Source organism: Octopus bimaculoides, chromosome Z (assembly GCF_046866305.1).
Source record: "Octopus bimaculoides isolate indiv1 chromosome Z, ASM4686630v1, whole genome shotgun sequence".
Taxonomy (NCBI): domain Eukaryota; kingdom Metazoa; phylum Mollusca; class Cephalopoda; order Octopoda; family Octopodidae; genus Octopus; species Octopus bimaculoides.
In genome coordinates this window covers 5,269,685-5,285,260 of record NC_142944.1, presented here as the reverse complement: position 1 = coordinate 5,285,260, position 15,576 = coordinate 5,269,685, and the positions used below count along the sequence as shown (strand labels likewise).

General features: G+C 37.1%; 1 protein-coding gene across 4 annotated transcripts in view; it reads right to left on the bottom strand.

Annotated features, from left to right (window-relative positions):
• LOC106870458 (kelch-like protein 9) overlaps positions 1-15,576 on the bottom strand; it is a 68,853-nt gene that overhangs the window by 18,436 nt on the left and 34,841 nt on the right. For 2 of the 4 annotated variants that reach the window (XM_089365439.1, XM_052973767.2), the window contains exons 2-3: positions 5,988-6,179; positions 4,242-4,502 (exon numbers count right to left, since the gene is read on the bottom strand). The gene's annotated coding sequence lies outside the window, so the exon portion shown is untranslated. The remainder of the gene's footprint in view (positions 1-4,241; positions 4,503-5,987; positions 6,180-15,576) is intronic. The other 2 variants (XM_014916560.3, XM_014916559.3) reach the window with 1 other exon arrangement.

The window sequence follows — 15,576 nt, the reverse complement described above, 5'->3', positions numbered from 1 at the left end:
CCTGGGATTGGTTTGATTCGACTAAAGGCGGTGCTCCAGCATAGCCACAGTCAAATGACTGAAACAAGTAAAAGAGTAATGTCAGAGGATATGTGTCATTTATCTTTCTCCTGGAAGCAAATAATCAGCACAAGGCTTTAGCAGAAGTAGTAACAAAGGAGACAGGGTACAACGTAGGTAAACGATGTATAGACAAAACGATGTATAGACAAATATTTTGGAGAAAAAGACAAACATAAGACAGCATGAAGAGCTTCAGATGGAAGGTGAGTCAACAACAGCTCATTAAAGAAGGTGCACTAACAAAAGGTGGCTACATGTAAACCATGTGGTGAAAAAGAGTTGTGCATGTAGCTTCTGAATGTAAAGTGTTTGCTCAGAATGTTTATAAAAGCTGGACACTTGGTAAAGAGCTATGATCATCATATACTGACAAATCTGCAGCTAATTTGAATTTGAAGACATGGAAAGATAACACCATAAAACAGAACATGTCCTGTTTGGGGTGGGGTGGGGATTGGGGTTTGCAGGAAGATCAATGAGCAGCTGAGGGGACCTTGGCAGAGGGGTGACAAGCATAGGTCTCTCACACAAATATTATCAAAACGAGTGTGTTGCTTAACTGATGTTGCTTGCCTGTAGTAAGACAAAGAATGTAAGAAAATGGAAAAATACCAGGACCTAAGACATGAACTTCAGAGAATCTGGAATTACCATGAAGCTTATCCTAATTATAATAGAAAGCCTCAGAACAGTTGTAAGAATTTTGAAAAGTTGATGAAGGATATTGAAATGAATTTCCTGATACTATAGAAAGTTAATATATTTGGCACGGCAAGAACCATAAGAAAGGTGCTAAATTCTTAAGATTACAGGATGCAATTTAATATCTAGTAATTCAACACTCAAGTACTGAGTTAATGAAAGGAATAATAATAATAATAATAATACAAAAGTACAGTAACAACAACAATACTAATTTGCACTGAACAGTTATAATTCAACTATTTTCTATCAATTTTAAATGTAATGAAAAGTAGTACAACATGACCTATATATATATATATATGTATATATATATTTTTTTTAAATTGCAAAATATTTTAGCTATTGGTTAGTATTCCATAAATTCTAGAAATTTTAAAAACTCAAGTATAAATAGACTTGGAAATATTTTCTCCTTGTCTTGCTACAATATGGAATCCTACTATTTCATAAAAGAATCCAGTTGTTTGGATGTTTGTTGTACTGAGTTGAAAAAAAAAAGTCTGTTTCTAGAATCACAGGATTGATTTACCTTATGAAACAATATCCTCCACATGAGCCAACAACAAAACCTCTACAAGGAATTTTAAATTGCTAGAAATAGCAGCCAAATCACCCTTAACCCATACTCTAATATCTTAAATAAAGAAAAGAATACATATCTATAGTCTCATATACTCTTAAAAAGATGAAATGGTTAAAGTTAAAATATCTTTGATAATTTCTGCTTTAGCATGATCGGGCTGGGCTTAAAAAGCATTTTCCTCAACAACAATTTGGCTACAGTTTGAATGCTGAATGAATAATAATATTCCATCCAGACTGTTAATGCTCCCAATTGAAATAAGTATCATATGTTTATACCCAAATAATCAATTAGCTATCACTGTGCAAAACTTTCACTTGAGAGGTGATGACTAGAGCTACTCAACAACAATGTCCAGTAAATAATACAACTTACATAAGTTTATGGTCCATTTTTGCTATGCTGACATGGATTATAGAGGAGGAGATTTAAAGCACATATATCACTGCATCTCTCATCAAACTTGTCTAACCTTGCCTGTAAGGTCCAACATCCTGAGATTTATCTTTTCCCATAGCCACAAGTATTTCTAATTTCAACATGTAGCATTTCTTTATCCAATTGTCTCACATGGATCATACCAGTGAAGCCAACCCACTCTAGCTCATACCAATCATGTTCAGTGATTGTTTGTTTGGTTTCCAGACAATCAGAGATACCAGAGACAAGTTTTATTTTCTCATGCCACATACCAACAATCTCCTTCCCTTCCGATGTGTTGTTAATATCAGTAAAACTTTCAACAATGTCTGGCATGAGAATTTTTTTTAATAAAGTTACCTCTATGACTCATTTGTTGGATCAGAAGTTTTAAGTCAGATTACTCAATAGGATTTAGTTCTGTCCCCTCCCTGCATTATTACTTCTGAACATTAACAGCATTGTTGTCATTATTTCTTACTTTCTTAATTACAAACACTTCTTATTACTACACTCAACAGTAGAAAGGAGCTTCTGAAACATTCCTTTCCTCCCCACAAATAGCATTAAATATATAAATATATAAGTGTCATTACTCAATCAAATACTAGCTGTTTGCCTGTCTATACGTTTATTCTACAGGGTGTCCACAAAGTCTGGGTACATGAGGACTAACACATACTTTAAGAAATTATTATTTCATATATTTAATTGTTTATGTTATGATTTTATTTACTCCATGTAGCCAGACTTTGTGGACACCCTGTATTATACATGTACCATCACAAATGAAACACTGTCTATTGCCAATCCTTGTTTAGGCAGTTATAACACACTTGTATCTTAAGTTACAGTTCAAGTTGGAGGAAATCAATCAGAGCACTAATTGTGTGTATCTGTTATCTTACATCATCAGATGTAATTCTTCAAACTTCAATCTTCTACATGTAGATATCATCCACATACAAATTAGACACCTCAAATCATACTGTACTATGAACGGAGAATTTAAAAATATCCTCCAGTGGTGATGGTAGTGGTAGGGGTATGACAATGCAGATGCCATCAACAGGTTCTTAGATGCAACCACTACACTACATAACCATAACCCTGATAATAAAGAAACAATATTATACTACAGCCAAACTGAGAATGAACGATATACTGCTGAAAAACCTTCAAGAAATTAGAAGACTAGGCTTTACAATAGCTGATGATCTTTCACAGCAACAGCGTATATATTAAATTGCCAAAGCAGCATTCCAAAAACCAAGATTCTTCTTTAAGAGTTACAAAATATTTCATACACAAAAACTTGCCAATTCTCTAGAATGCTCAAATGGGACCCAAATCAGAATATTTCTCAATGTCTACAATGGTACTGCAGCTACACACAAAAATAGGCTATATTTAAAGATAAGCAATCTAGCTATTGGTAAAGATTCACACACCAACACACAACAGCCAGAATCTAACATACACTCTTGCTTCTTTCTGATGGACAAACTTCAGAGAAATATTACTTCTGTTGGTAATGAAAGGCCTCTCCCTCAGAGTGATAGACAGATTGTACGATGCCTGGGTACAAACATCAATTTTACATAATAATGAATAATAATGAATGCAGAGGTAAAACGAAGGCTTGAAACAAATGAAACTAACATTGCTTCACTGAATGTGTAATGTCAGTGTTTTGATAGAAAACCTGGACATAAGAGGCATCAGATGTAGTGTGCAAGAGAGAAGACGGTGTTGGTAGGTCATGTGATGCATATGGATGAGGACAGCTGCATAAAGAAGTGCCAGTTGCTATAAGTGGAAGGAACCTGTGGAAGAGGAAGACTCAGAAAGATGTGGGGCAAAGTGGTGGGAAATGGTCTTCAGATGTTGAAACTCACAGAAGAGATGACAAAGGACCGAGATGATTGGTGATTTGCTCTGCTTAAGAAGACCCTTCCATGTAAGTAAAATTGAGGCTATAAAGGCATATTGTTTATGTTTATACCCACAGCACATGAATATTTCTCTCCAACAACATATCTTCCTACTACCTCCCCTTCTTCCACCCGTCTTTGTCCCCTGCTATATCCCTCACTCTCCTTTCTCATGAAATTTGCTCCTGATGAATTACTCTCCCTTACTCCACAACATCTCTTTGTAACACCCCCTCCCTCTACCTGCATAAACTCACTGTATTTCCCTCCTGTTCAGCCCCTTTCACAATCCTGTGAACTTACCCACTCATCCATCCTATCCAACTCTCTGTACCACTTTACCTGTGAACACCTGATTGTAACTTGAGGACACCCCTACCCACCACATCATCATCATCTTCTCTCTCTGTCTATCTATCTCTTTTCCTCTCTCCAACAGGGGTAGCCATCTACTCTACTGCCCCTCTATTTATACACACGCTTCTCATCCCCTGGCACAAAGCCACCTCCCTCAATACTCTGTTGAGGAGACTTGCCTTAAAAGTTACTTGGTCACCTTACAAGTGCTAGTATCTTACAAAAAGCACCCAATCCACTTTGCAAATTAGTAGACATTAGGAAACGTATCAGGTCACAGAAAACACGCCAAAGCCAATACGGAGCTTGATGCAGTCCTTTGGCTCACCGGAACCTGTCAAACCGTCCAACCCATGACAGCATGGAAAGAGAGATGTTAAATGATGACTGCTACATAAATGGTTTCTTCACTTCTTGATCTTTTATGCTGCGTGTCATTTCTGAAATGATACAAATGTGAGACAGTTCTTGCAAATTGTCACAATACACCAGTGTAACACTGGTAAAACAAGTCTACACCTTAATATATATAAATATACGGGATCATATAATCATCAATATTTTATTTGATATATATTTTTTTTCTTGTTTCAGTCATTTGACTGCAGCCATGCTGGAGCACTGCCTTTAGTCAAGCAACTCAACACGAGGACTCATTCTTTGTAAGCCTAGTACTTATTCTATCGGCCTCTTTTGCCAATCCACTAAGTTATGGTGATGTAAACACACCAGCATCAGTTGTCAAGCGATGTTGGGGGGACAAACACAGACACAAAAACATATACACACACACATATATATATATATATACATACAAGGGACTTCTTTCAGTTTCTGTCTACCATATCCACTCACAAGGCTTTGGTTGGCCCAAGGCTATTATATTAAAATTATGAAGGCTCATGGCTTAATGGTTAGGGTATTCATCTCGTGATTGTAAGGTTGTCATTTCAATTCTCAGTGATACATTGTGCCTTTGAGCAAGACATTTTATTTCACATTGCTCCAATCCACTCATCTGTGCCCAAGGTGCCAAAGAGTGGGACTGAATCCAGAACCATGTAGTTGGTTACCGTACAGCCATTCCTGTGCCTATATCTACAGTTTTAATGTACTACTACTAACACTGTCAGTTTCAGCAGTGATGATTCCAGTTGATCCGATCAACGGAACAGCCTGCTCTTGAAAATAACATGCAAGTGGCTGAGCACTCCACAGACACGTGTACCCTTAACATAGTTCTCAGGCAGATTCGACATGACACAGAATGTGACAAGGCTGGCCCCTTTGGATTCCAAGTACAATTCATTTTTGCCAGATGAGTGGAGTGGAGAAATGTGAAATAAAGTGTCTTGCTCAAGGACACAACGCATCACCCGGAATTGAACTCACAACCTTACAATCATGAGATGAATATCCTAACCACTAAGCCATGAGCCTTCACAATTTTAATATAATGATTTATGGCATATACCTAATATTTTATGAACTAAAAGAGAGGCCAAGTGTTAAAGAAGTCAGCTAAAGAATGCAGGAAAAACTGTGCTAATACTGGACGACATAAATTGAAAATGTAAGGTGTTGATAGTGGAGGATCCAAAAGCTTGATGACATTGTAGGAATGATGAGGTGAAGTCACAAAAATGCAGGTCTCAGGATTAAGTGTGGAGATATGCTATAGAGCAAATCTGTATACAACCTGTGAAAGCAGAGACAGACATTGAACAAGTGATTTCAATATTAATAATAATAATTTCTGATTTAAGAACAAGGTCAATGATTATGAGCAGAGATCAATACCATTCACCCCAGTACTTGATGGGTACTTTATTTTACTGACCACCCCACAGAGAGTAAAATACAAGCCTGGCCTTGGAAGCAAAACATTAGTTTTAACTGAAAGAAGCAAGAAAGGAAAAAATTACCTTGCATAATTTAATTTCCTTTGATGTTGCTAACCATTTCTTTCAGACTGCAATTCACTCTTAACATTCTTCTTGGTTTTTGTTTTAAAGTTTTCTTGGAATACACCTGAAGTAAATCTATTCTGCTGCAAGAAATTAAGAGCTCCCCAGTCCTTGATATTATCCATTTTCTCACAAGAGGAACTGTAGACTCTGTAAAACACAGAAACATCATTTTGAAAAAGCTTAAAAGAAATAAAATATTTTTGTAAGTAAAATGAAAAACTAACTGAAAAGAAAAGCTATGTTCTCTGAAAAAGAATTTTTTAAAAATAGGTGCACCAGCATGACCGCAGCCACTTGGCTGAAACACATAAATAAATTAAAAAAAAAAAAATAAAAAAAAAGTCCATTGATCAATCCAAACACTGAAAGCAACATCTTGAGAGGAAATTGAACAACCAATGCAAGAGCCAAATCACCTGTATAACCATCTGATCACTGGCTCGGGAATGAAATTTGCTTAGGGAGTGCAAATTCAGGCCCCAGAAGTTTGACAAGTAAGGTTATGGTTTCTATTTATTTATTTATGTTCTTTGTTAGAAGAAACCTAATTTAAAGTACATTTTACAGGTCACTGTTTTCTAAACCTGAGAAAAGTAAGTAAGGGTGCAAATTTTGATTTTGCACTCAAACAAAACTTTAGTGGGTGCGCTTGCACCCCGTTCCCATGCTTATGCATGTATGTGATCACTGTACCCCACAACAAGTACCTCTCCTATCTATCACAGGAGGCACAAAGAACTTTCAAATTCATGTATACACATGACAGAATTTCTGCCTACCAAATCCACTCACAAGGCTTTGCTTTGCCCAAGGTTATAGTAGAAAACACTTGCCCAAAGTGCCGTGCAGTGGGACTGAACCTGGAGTCATATAATTGTGAAGCAAGCTTCTTACCCACTCAGCTGTTAATGATTAATTAGAAAGAAAAAAATTTAGAAAAGAGAGTTCCACATTGCTATACAAGATTACATGTGAATATGAAGCAAAGAAGTTTCAGAGATACAAATGTTTTTAAATGCCTTCATTTAGACCAGTTATGGAAACTTAAGACAAAAAGTGACTGTCTGCCAGAGATAAGAAAACAAACAAGCATGTGTGTGGATGTGTGTGCGTGCATGGATGCAGGCACACACATACTGAATCACCCTCAACTTGGATGTAAGTATCTGAAAATTGAAATGTAAAAATAATTATTTTTCAACAAATTATTCATTAAGTAGACCAAAGCTATGAAGGGAGAAACGAACAAACATTTAATCAAACAAAGATTTATTTCAAACTAAAACTATAATACTTCTTTATGTATAACAGTGCATATGTTTTTCCTGAAATGAGAGTAATCATAACAATTGTTAGTTGTTCCTATTCTGAAGTACTCTTTATAAACAGATGACCATGAGAGAAGGATTATAATCATAGGTCAACAACTTTCAGCATCCGTCTCTGTAATTTATTGACTGCCATAGCAAAACATAATTTTACTGGAAATTGTAAAAGAGCTTAAAATGAAAAGATATTTCTGATGTTATTAGAGGCGTCTTAGAAATAAGATTATCTACTCTTTTGCTGTAGCCAGTTTAAATGTTTAAGTCTGTATTTCAAAGCATGAAGCATTTAAACTAAATGCTAAACCTTTAGCATTTAAACTGGCCATATCTGGTTCAAATATTCTGAGTTTTATGTTCAAACTGGCCAGATCTGTTCTCTCACATCTACTCTATAATTATCATCATCATTGTCCAGTGTTTTAAATCTGGATTTTGTCCCTGTTAATGGGGGTGGCCGGATCTGCCTCAATGCCATAGCAACCAAGGTAGGCAGGAGCAGCCCACCCCAACCTTTGGGCTGGCTGGTGCCCATTCTCCTTTGCAATCGTGAGGCTTTTTGGAGCTGGGTTTTCTACAGGGAGCATGCCCTTGCTTACCCACAACCTCACTTTCTAGACATGAGTGGTCTGGAGACCAAGGCCTCTACCATAGTTTTTAAGAAATGTGGTGGAAAACTAGCTCAGGAAGGCAGGGACGCTACTCCCTGAGACCCCTTTCGGAGCCCCCCTATCTAGAATATCATTCTAAAAACTTTCATATTTCAAAATCTCAAAGCAACAATACACAATAAATTCACATCAATGCAAATAAATAAGCATTACATTTGACTGAATAATCTGAATGTTTTTATTATTAATCTGAAACTATAGCAAAAATTAGGTTTAATTAATTTCATTTAAAATATTATAGACAATCGTCAAATCGTCCAACCCATGCTAGCATGGAAAGCGGACATTAAACGATGATGATGATGATGATGATGATTCTAACCGTAACCCTGTCGCATTCTGATTACTCTGTCAAATGTAATGCTTATTTATTCATAATCTTTTCATTTAATCATGTATTATCTCATAGTTTTGAGATTTCAATGATGTAATTGTTTAGCTTTAGAATGACATTGTAGGGTAGGTGAGAGAGGCCAGATATGCCTGGTTTAACCCTTTAGCATTTAGGTTAGCCTGTCAAGTGTAATGCTTATTTCTTCATATTTTCAATTTATCATGTATTATCTCGTAGCTTTGAGATTTTGATGATGTGATTGTTTATTTTAAGAATGACATTGGAGAATAAATGTGAGAGGTCAGATTTGTCCAATTCCAACATAAAACAAGCTGAATATTTGGGCCGAATAAGACCAATTTAAATGCTAAAGGGTTAAGGTGTAGCTATGAATGAGGTAATCCTTTAAGTTCTAAAGAATTTAGAAACTGTTGGATCAATAACTGTGTCATTTGAGGGAAAGGTGTGTTATTGGTGAGAAAGAATAAAAAGTGCAATTTTTTTTTAGACAGGATAAAACAATACTGTTTGACTTAATTTCTATTATTATTAAATTATAATTAAACTAGAAATAATACATTTCTAAGTCTGTCAGAGAGATTTATGCAGTAGTGATGCGATAAAGTAGTTGTATGCTGTCAACTTAATGTGACAGTCACCTGAAGGGAATAATACTACTGCTCTTTAGCCCTAGGAAGCTGCACCGCTTCCTGTCGGCCTTGACACATTTCCTGTGTCCTTATGTTTGCAAAGGGGAGACAAGCACCTCCACTTAGCTAAGCCTGCATCCAGTGACATGTTTTTGAGTCTTTGCTCGTCATCAGTCTGCCATTTGTACTCCAGACTGATGAGGTGCAAAGACTCAGAAACATGTCTCTGGATGCAGGCTTAGCTAAGTGGAGGTGCTTGTCTCCCCCTTGCAAACATAAGGACACAGGAAATATGTCAAGGCCGATAGGAAGCTAAATAGTAGTAGTATTATTCCCTTCATGGGATTGTCACATTAAGCTGACAGCATACAACTACTTTATAATTAAACTGTCCATGCGAAACTACATTCAGTTTTCATTTGTTTTGAAGAAAGTCAAGAACGTTATAATCTAAGGGAGAAAACTTGGGTGCCACTTTAGCATGATTATTTGCACTTTAGTGTAATCTAACTCCCTTAACCTGTGAACTCGATGCTAACCCTAAACACTAACACTAATCCTAACACTAACCCTAACCCCTAACTCTGATACTTAACTCTATCCTAACACTAAACTTAACTATAACTCCTAACACTAAACTTGAGCAACCCCTAACCCTAACATGTAACTCTAACCCTAAATTTAACCCTAACCCCTAGCCCAATTCAACGCAAATCAGGTCATTTCACAGCATAGACTATGGATACTGTGGTAGACTGCATGCTAAAGTAACACCAAAACTTTCATTCCTTCCTCTATCATTATTTACTGTAATATAATTAGCAATAATCATTAATTATTAATTTCATAATTTTATTACTACAAAACGAACAAAATATATAGCATTATTAATTTTTTTGGTAAAGAGATGGATATCTTTAAGCTATTTTTATTAAATTTATAAGTTCAACTATTTGGGTTTCTATGAAGGATCCCCTTCGGTCATGACTGACCATGGGATTCTATCTAGAAAGTTACCCTCTAAAGTACAAGTCCAGGCAAAGTTGTTAATGGAAGATCAGCAGTCACCCATGCATACCAGCCTCCCCTCTCCATACCATCAACCTTATCCAAGGGAAAGACAAAGGCTGATAGAGCTTGGCACCAGTGACATTGCAACTCATTTCTACAGATGAGTGAACTAGAGGAATGTGAAATAAAGTATCTTGCTCAATAACACAACACACAGCCCAGTCTGGGAATCGAACTCACAACCTCATGATTGTGAGTCCAAAGCTCTAACCACTGAGCCATGTGTCTTCAATTGGGTTTCTATAGCAATCAAACAAACTTCCTTTTGTGTGTGTATGTATATGTATGCATGTGTGTATGTATATATACATTCCAAAATGTAACCACATGTGGATTGTTGGCGATGTTTTCCCTCCATCTTCCTTTTCTCTTGGACTTTCCTCTGTCTCCTGTTTCTGAAGAAGAGCTTTGCTTGAAATGTAAAACACCCTTTCTTTCCTTCCCTGAGTGTCTTGATACTTTGCATGTATCATGTCCTTGCATTGCGTTTTTTCTTGTGTTTTTTCCTTCATTTTTTTTTTGTATATATTATATATATATATATCATCATCATCATCGTTTAACGTCTGCTTTCCATGCTGGCATGGGTTGGACGGTTTGACTGAGGACAGGTGAGCCAGAAGGCTGCACCAGGCTCAATCTGATCTGGCAGAGTGTCTACAGCTGGATGCCCTTCCTAATGCCAACCACTCCAAGAGTGTAGTGGGTGCTTTTACAAGGGCCAGTCTGGTGGTACTGGCAATGGCCACGCTCAAATGGTATTTTAACGTGTCACCTGCACAGGAGCCAGTCCAGCAGCACTGGCAATGCCCTCGCTCAAATGTTTTCCACATACCTCCGACACAAGTGCCAGTAAGGCGACACTGGTAACAATCACGCTTGAACGGTGCTTTTTACATGCCACAGGCACAGGGGCCAGTTTGCAGCCCTGGTAATGATCATGTTCGGATGGTGCTCTTAGTGCTCCACTAGCACGGATGCCATTCATGCAGTGCTGTCATCGAATTTGGCTTCAATTATATATATATACTAGCAGTATAGCCCAGCGCTGCTAGGGATTAAGCTAGGATTATTAAGTGATCAAGTGCTTTATTTCAAACCAAAATAAGTAACATGGACATCAGATTTGAGCGAAATCCGTTGAAATTGGTTTGGCTGAAAATGGTTTGCTGGCAATTTGATTGGGAAATCCCATAAGGAATCAGTTTATTGGTTATTTCCACTCATTGACTGTTTTTTTTTTTAAAGTTGCATTAGAGATCTGCATAGGAAAAGGTTGATCTGAAGGTTTGCATTGTGGATGTGGATTGGAGTAACTTAGGAAAACTTACCAACAGCCTTAACCAAAAAATAAGGGGCCTGTCCCTTCTAGGTTAACTCTAATCCTAAACCCTAACCCTAACCCTAACCCTAAAACCGTAACCCTAACACCAACCCTAATCCTAACCCTAACCCTAACACTAACCTTAACCCTAATCCTAACCGTAACACCCTAGTGGAAATCGTTCGGGTGTTAATCTGAAAAATTACCAAACCCTTTTTGTGGTCAGAAAAACGGGTTGGGGGGGGGGATTGACAAATTGTTACATTTTTGTTTCATAGTTGTTGTGAAATATAAACAAAACTATTTCGCTCCCAAAGTAGTATATGTGCGTGTGTGTGAGAGTGAGAGGTGGGAGAAAGATGAACGATTTAAAACAAATAAATGATTTAAAATAAATATATTTGAATTGTTGTGTGAGAAAGTATATATAATCTTATTATAGAATATAGTGTCTTTCAAAAACATCGTATATTTTAAACTATCTCTCATGTTTAAGAAAAAAAAATGCCTTTTACATTTTACACTTAACTACATTTTCATTCCTAATACGCTTTCTGCCTCCCTTTCCACTTTTTCGTTCTTTTTTTTTTTTTTTGTTAGACGCTAGCAAAGTAAACTCTGTCTTGCTTAGAAAAATTTGCTTTGATTTCTGTCTGCCTTACCCACTTAAAAAATTTTTTTTTTTTGGACGCTAGCAAACACTGTATCTTCCCCCTGTCACAAACACACTATTTCTTTCTTTTTCTCTCTGTCTGTCTGTCTGTCTCTTTCAAGGGCGTACGCACAGATTTGACTTCGCCATGTCAACAAACTTCAAAATTGGTTAAAGTTTATCGATTTTTACAGGTATACGCGGGTACCTCTGAGAGAGAAAGTTCACTAAAATGCACATAGGGTCATTCCGAATCTTCTCCTAAAATTGGAGCGACATGCATGCTAATTTGTGGACGTGCATAAACCACATTCACGTACACACACACACACAAACATCCTCTGTTTTATAGATATTGATATACATGAATATGAATGTTTATATATATAAACATATATATAGGGTTGGCCAGAAGTCACCCGACAGTAAATATAGATTCCATAAAAACTATCTGTAATTCTGTATTGACTCGAATGGGAAAATGTGTCGCTGAAGAATGACTTCAGTCTGAACAATTTTCATGACGTTTCATATTTAGATGCCTTTATTAAATTCATTCAGTTGGTAAACAAATAAATCTTGGAATTAAATGGTTTTGATTTACTGTCAGGTGACTTTTGCTCAATCCTGTATATATATATATCATTGCTATTATGTTAAACTGTCGTATCAGATCTCCAGCTGCTTCAGATGCCAAGATATCGAAATTTATCAAAGTGTAGTTCTATGGTTTTACTATGGAATGGTGAAACTATTTTTCATTTTCTGAAAAAAGCAACGTTTTGGACTTACAACACTTTTGCATAATAGCAATGATATATATATCATTATTTAACATTTATTTTGATGAGGATATATATATATATATACACACACACACACACAGGTATATAATATATAGTTGTGGGAGATACTGGTGTCATGCAAATGGCACCCATTACACTCTCGGAGTGGTTGGTATTGGGAAGAGCATCCAGCCACAGAAACCATACTGAATCAGCCCTGGTCAAACTGTCCAACCCATGCTAGCATGGACAATGCACGTTAAATGATGATGACGATGAAGCACACACACACACGTTGAAGTTATAAGAATTTTATAAGCTTTTGAGAGAATATAAAAATTCTTTTTTTAGAACATTGGTTCAGTGGTTCTTGAGGTACAACAGAGAGATGGATGGACAGCTGGATATACAGGAAGGAAAGCAGACAGACAGATATAAAGCAAATGGCAAGAGAGATGAACAGAGAAGAGAGAGAGGGATAGGACTGTAATTAAAGAAAAGGAAAACTAGAATGGACAATGGTAAAAGGGTAAAAAACACAGACCTTCCTCTGTGCTAAGAAGCTTGCTTCCCGAAGACATGGTTTCAAGTTCAGTGCCACTGCATAGCACACTGGGCAAGTATCTTCTACTACAGCCTCGGCTGACCAAAGCCTTACAATGGGGTTTGATGGACAGAAACTCAAGGAAACATATTTTGTGTGTGTGTGTGTGTGTGTGTGTGTGTGCCTGCTTTTGCCTTTGTGCTTGATCACTCACCACTACTTCACAATTGGTGTTGGTTTGTTTACTGCCCTGTTAGCAGTTCAACAGAATAAGTACCAAACTTAAAAAAGCATTTGTACTGAGATTGGTTTGTTCAACTAAAACCCTTCAAGGTGGTGCCCCAGCATGGCCACAGTCCAATGAGTGAAACAAGTAAAAGATAAAAGATATACTGGGATTGATTTGTTCAACTAAAACCCTTCAAGGTGGTGCCCCAGCATGGCCACAGTCCAATGAGTGAAACAAGTAAAAGATAAAAGATATACTGGGATTGATTTGTTCAACTAAAACCCTTCAAGGTGGTGCCCCAGCATGGCCACAGTCCAATGACTGAAACAAGTAAAAGATAAAAGATATACTGGGATTGATTTGTTCAACTAAAACCCTTCGAGTTGGTGCCCCAGCATGGCCACAGTCCAATGAGTGAAACAAGTAAAAGATAAAAGATATACTGGGATTGATTTGTTCAACTAAAACCCTTCAAGGTGGTGCCCCAGCATGGCAACAGTCCAATGAGTGAAACAAGTAAAAAGGTAAAAGATAATTTTTTAAAAATAAGTAAAAACTAAATGAAAAATAAAAACACGCTAGACAGAAAGGGATATAATGAGAAGCAAGGTAAGAGAGAAAAAAAAAAGAAAATATAACAAAAATAAAGAGAAAAAGAGACAAAGTAATGGTCAGCTTTTGTTTTAATAATGAAGTAAAAACAGATAAACACACCTATTTCCCATGATTGTAAAATATATATAAAGACAAATATACAAGAATGTAATGGTATGGATAAGTTCATGACCTGACACTTGGCAGGACCAACCCCATAAACACATATGTAGCATAGCTACCAATAAGTCACACTGTATGTTTCAACAGAACTAAATACAAAAGATACATGTATAGATTTACACAAACAATACACATATACATACATACTATATAGGTGAGAGCAGTGAGGAAGGACAATTAGGCAAAACATGACAAAGATATTTAATTTAATTTAATCTAAATTACCTAATGTATGGTAAAAAATAGTAAATACTTTTTGTCCTTGTTCTGCCTTGTTTTACTCGTTGCCTTTCCCCCTCACCACATTAACCTACAAATACTGGCTCAAAGTGAAACCACCTTTAGCCGTTTTGCACAATGCAATCACATAGCTACAACTTCAACTGCTGTTCAAACTGGAATTTTGGTGACACACCTATTTGAGCACTCAGAACACATACTTATCAGTTTAAGTCACTCAGACAAAAACTCCTCAAGTTGTTAGATCAGGTAATGAAGGTCACGGAGAGGGTCATAGCCCAACTAACTAGGGAGAGAGTCAGTCTAAATGAGATGCAGTTTGGGTTTGTGCCAGGGAAAAGCACCACTGATGCTATATTTCTGGTAAGACAGCTTCAGGAGAAATACCTAGCCAAAGATAAACCTCTGTACCTGGCTTTCGTTGACATGGAGAAAGCCTTTGACAGGGTCCCCCGATCCCTTATCTGGTGGTCAATGAGGAAACTTGGGATAGAAGAACGGTTAGTGAGAGCTGTGCGAGCCATATACAGAGATGCTGCCAGTAAGGTGAGGGTTGGCAATGAGTACAGAGAAGAATTCAGAGTAGGGGTAGGGGTCTACCAAGGATCTGTCCTCAGCCCCCTCTTATTCATCATAATCTTCCAGGCAATAACAGAGGAATTCAAGACAGGATGCCCCTGGGAGCTCCTCTATGCTGATGACCTTGCTCTAATTGCTGAGTTACTATCAGAATTAGAGGAAAAGTTTCAGGTGTAGAAGCAAGGACTAGAATCGAAGGGCCTTAGAATCAACCTAGCTAAAACCAAAGTCCTAATAAGTAGGAAGGCAGACAAGCCACAAATTCCTTCAGGTAGATGGCCCTGCTTGATCTGTAGAAAAGGCGTAGGTAGAAACTCTATAAGATGTACCCAGTGTAAGCTATAGACACATAAGAGGTGCAGC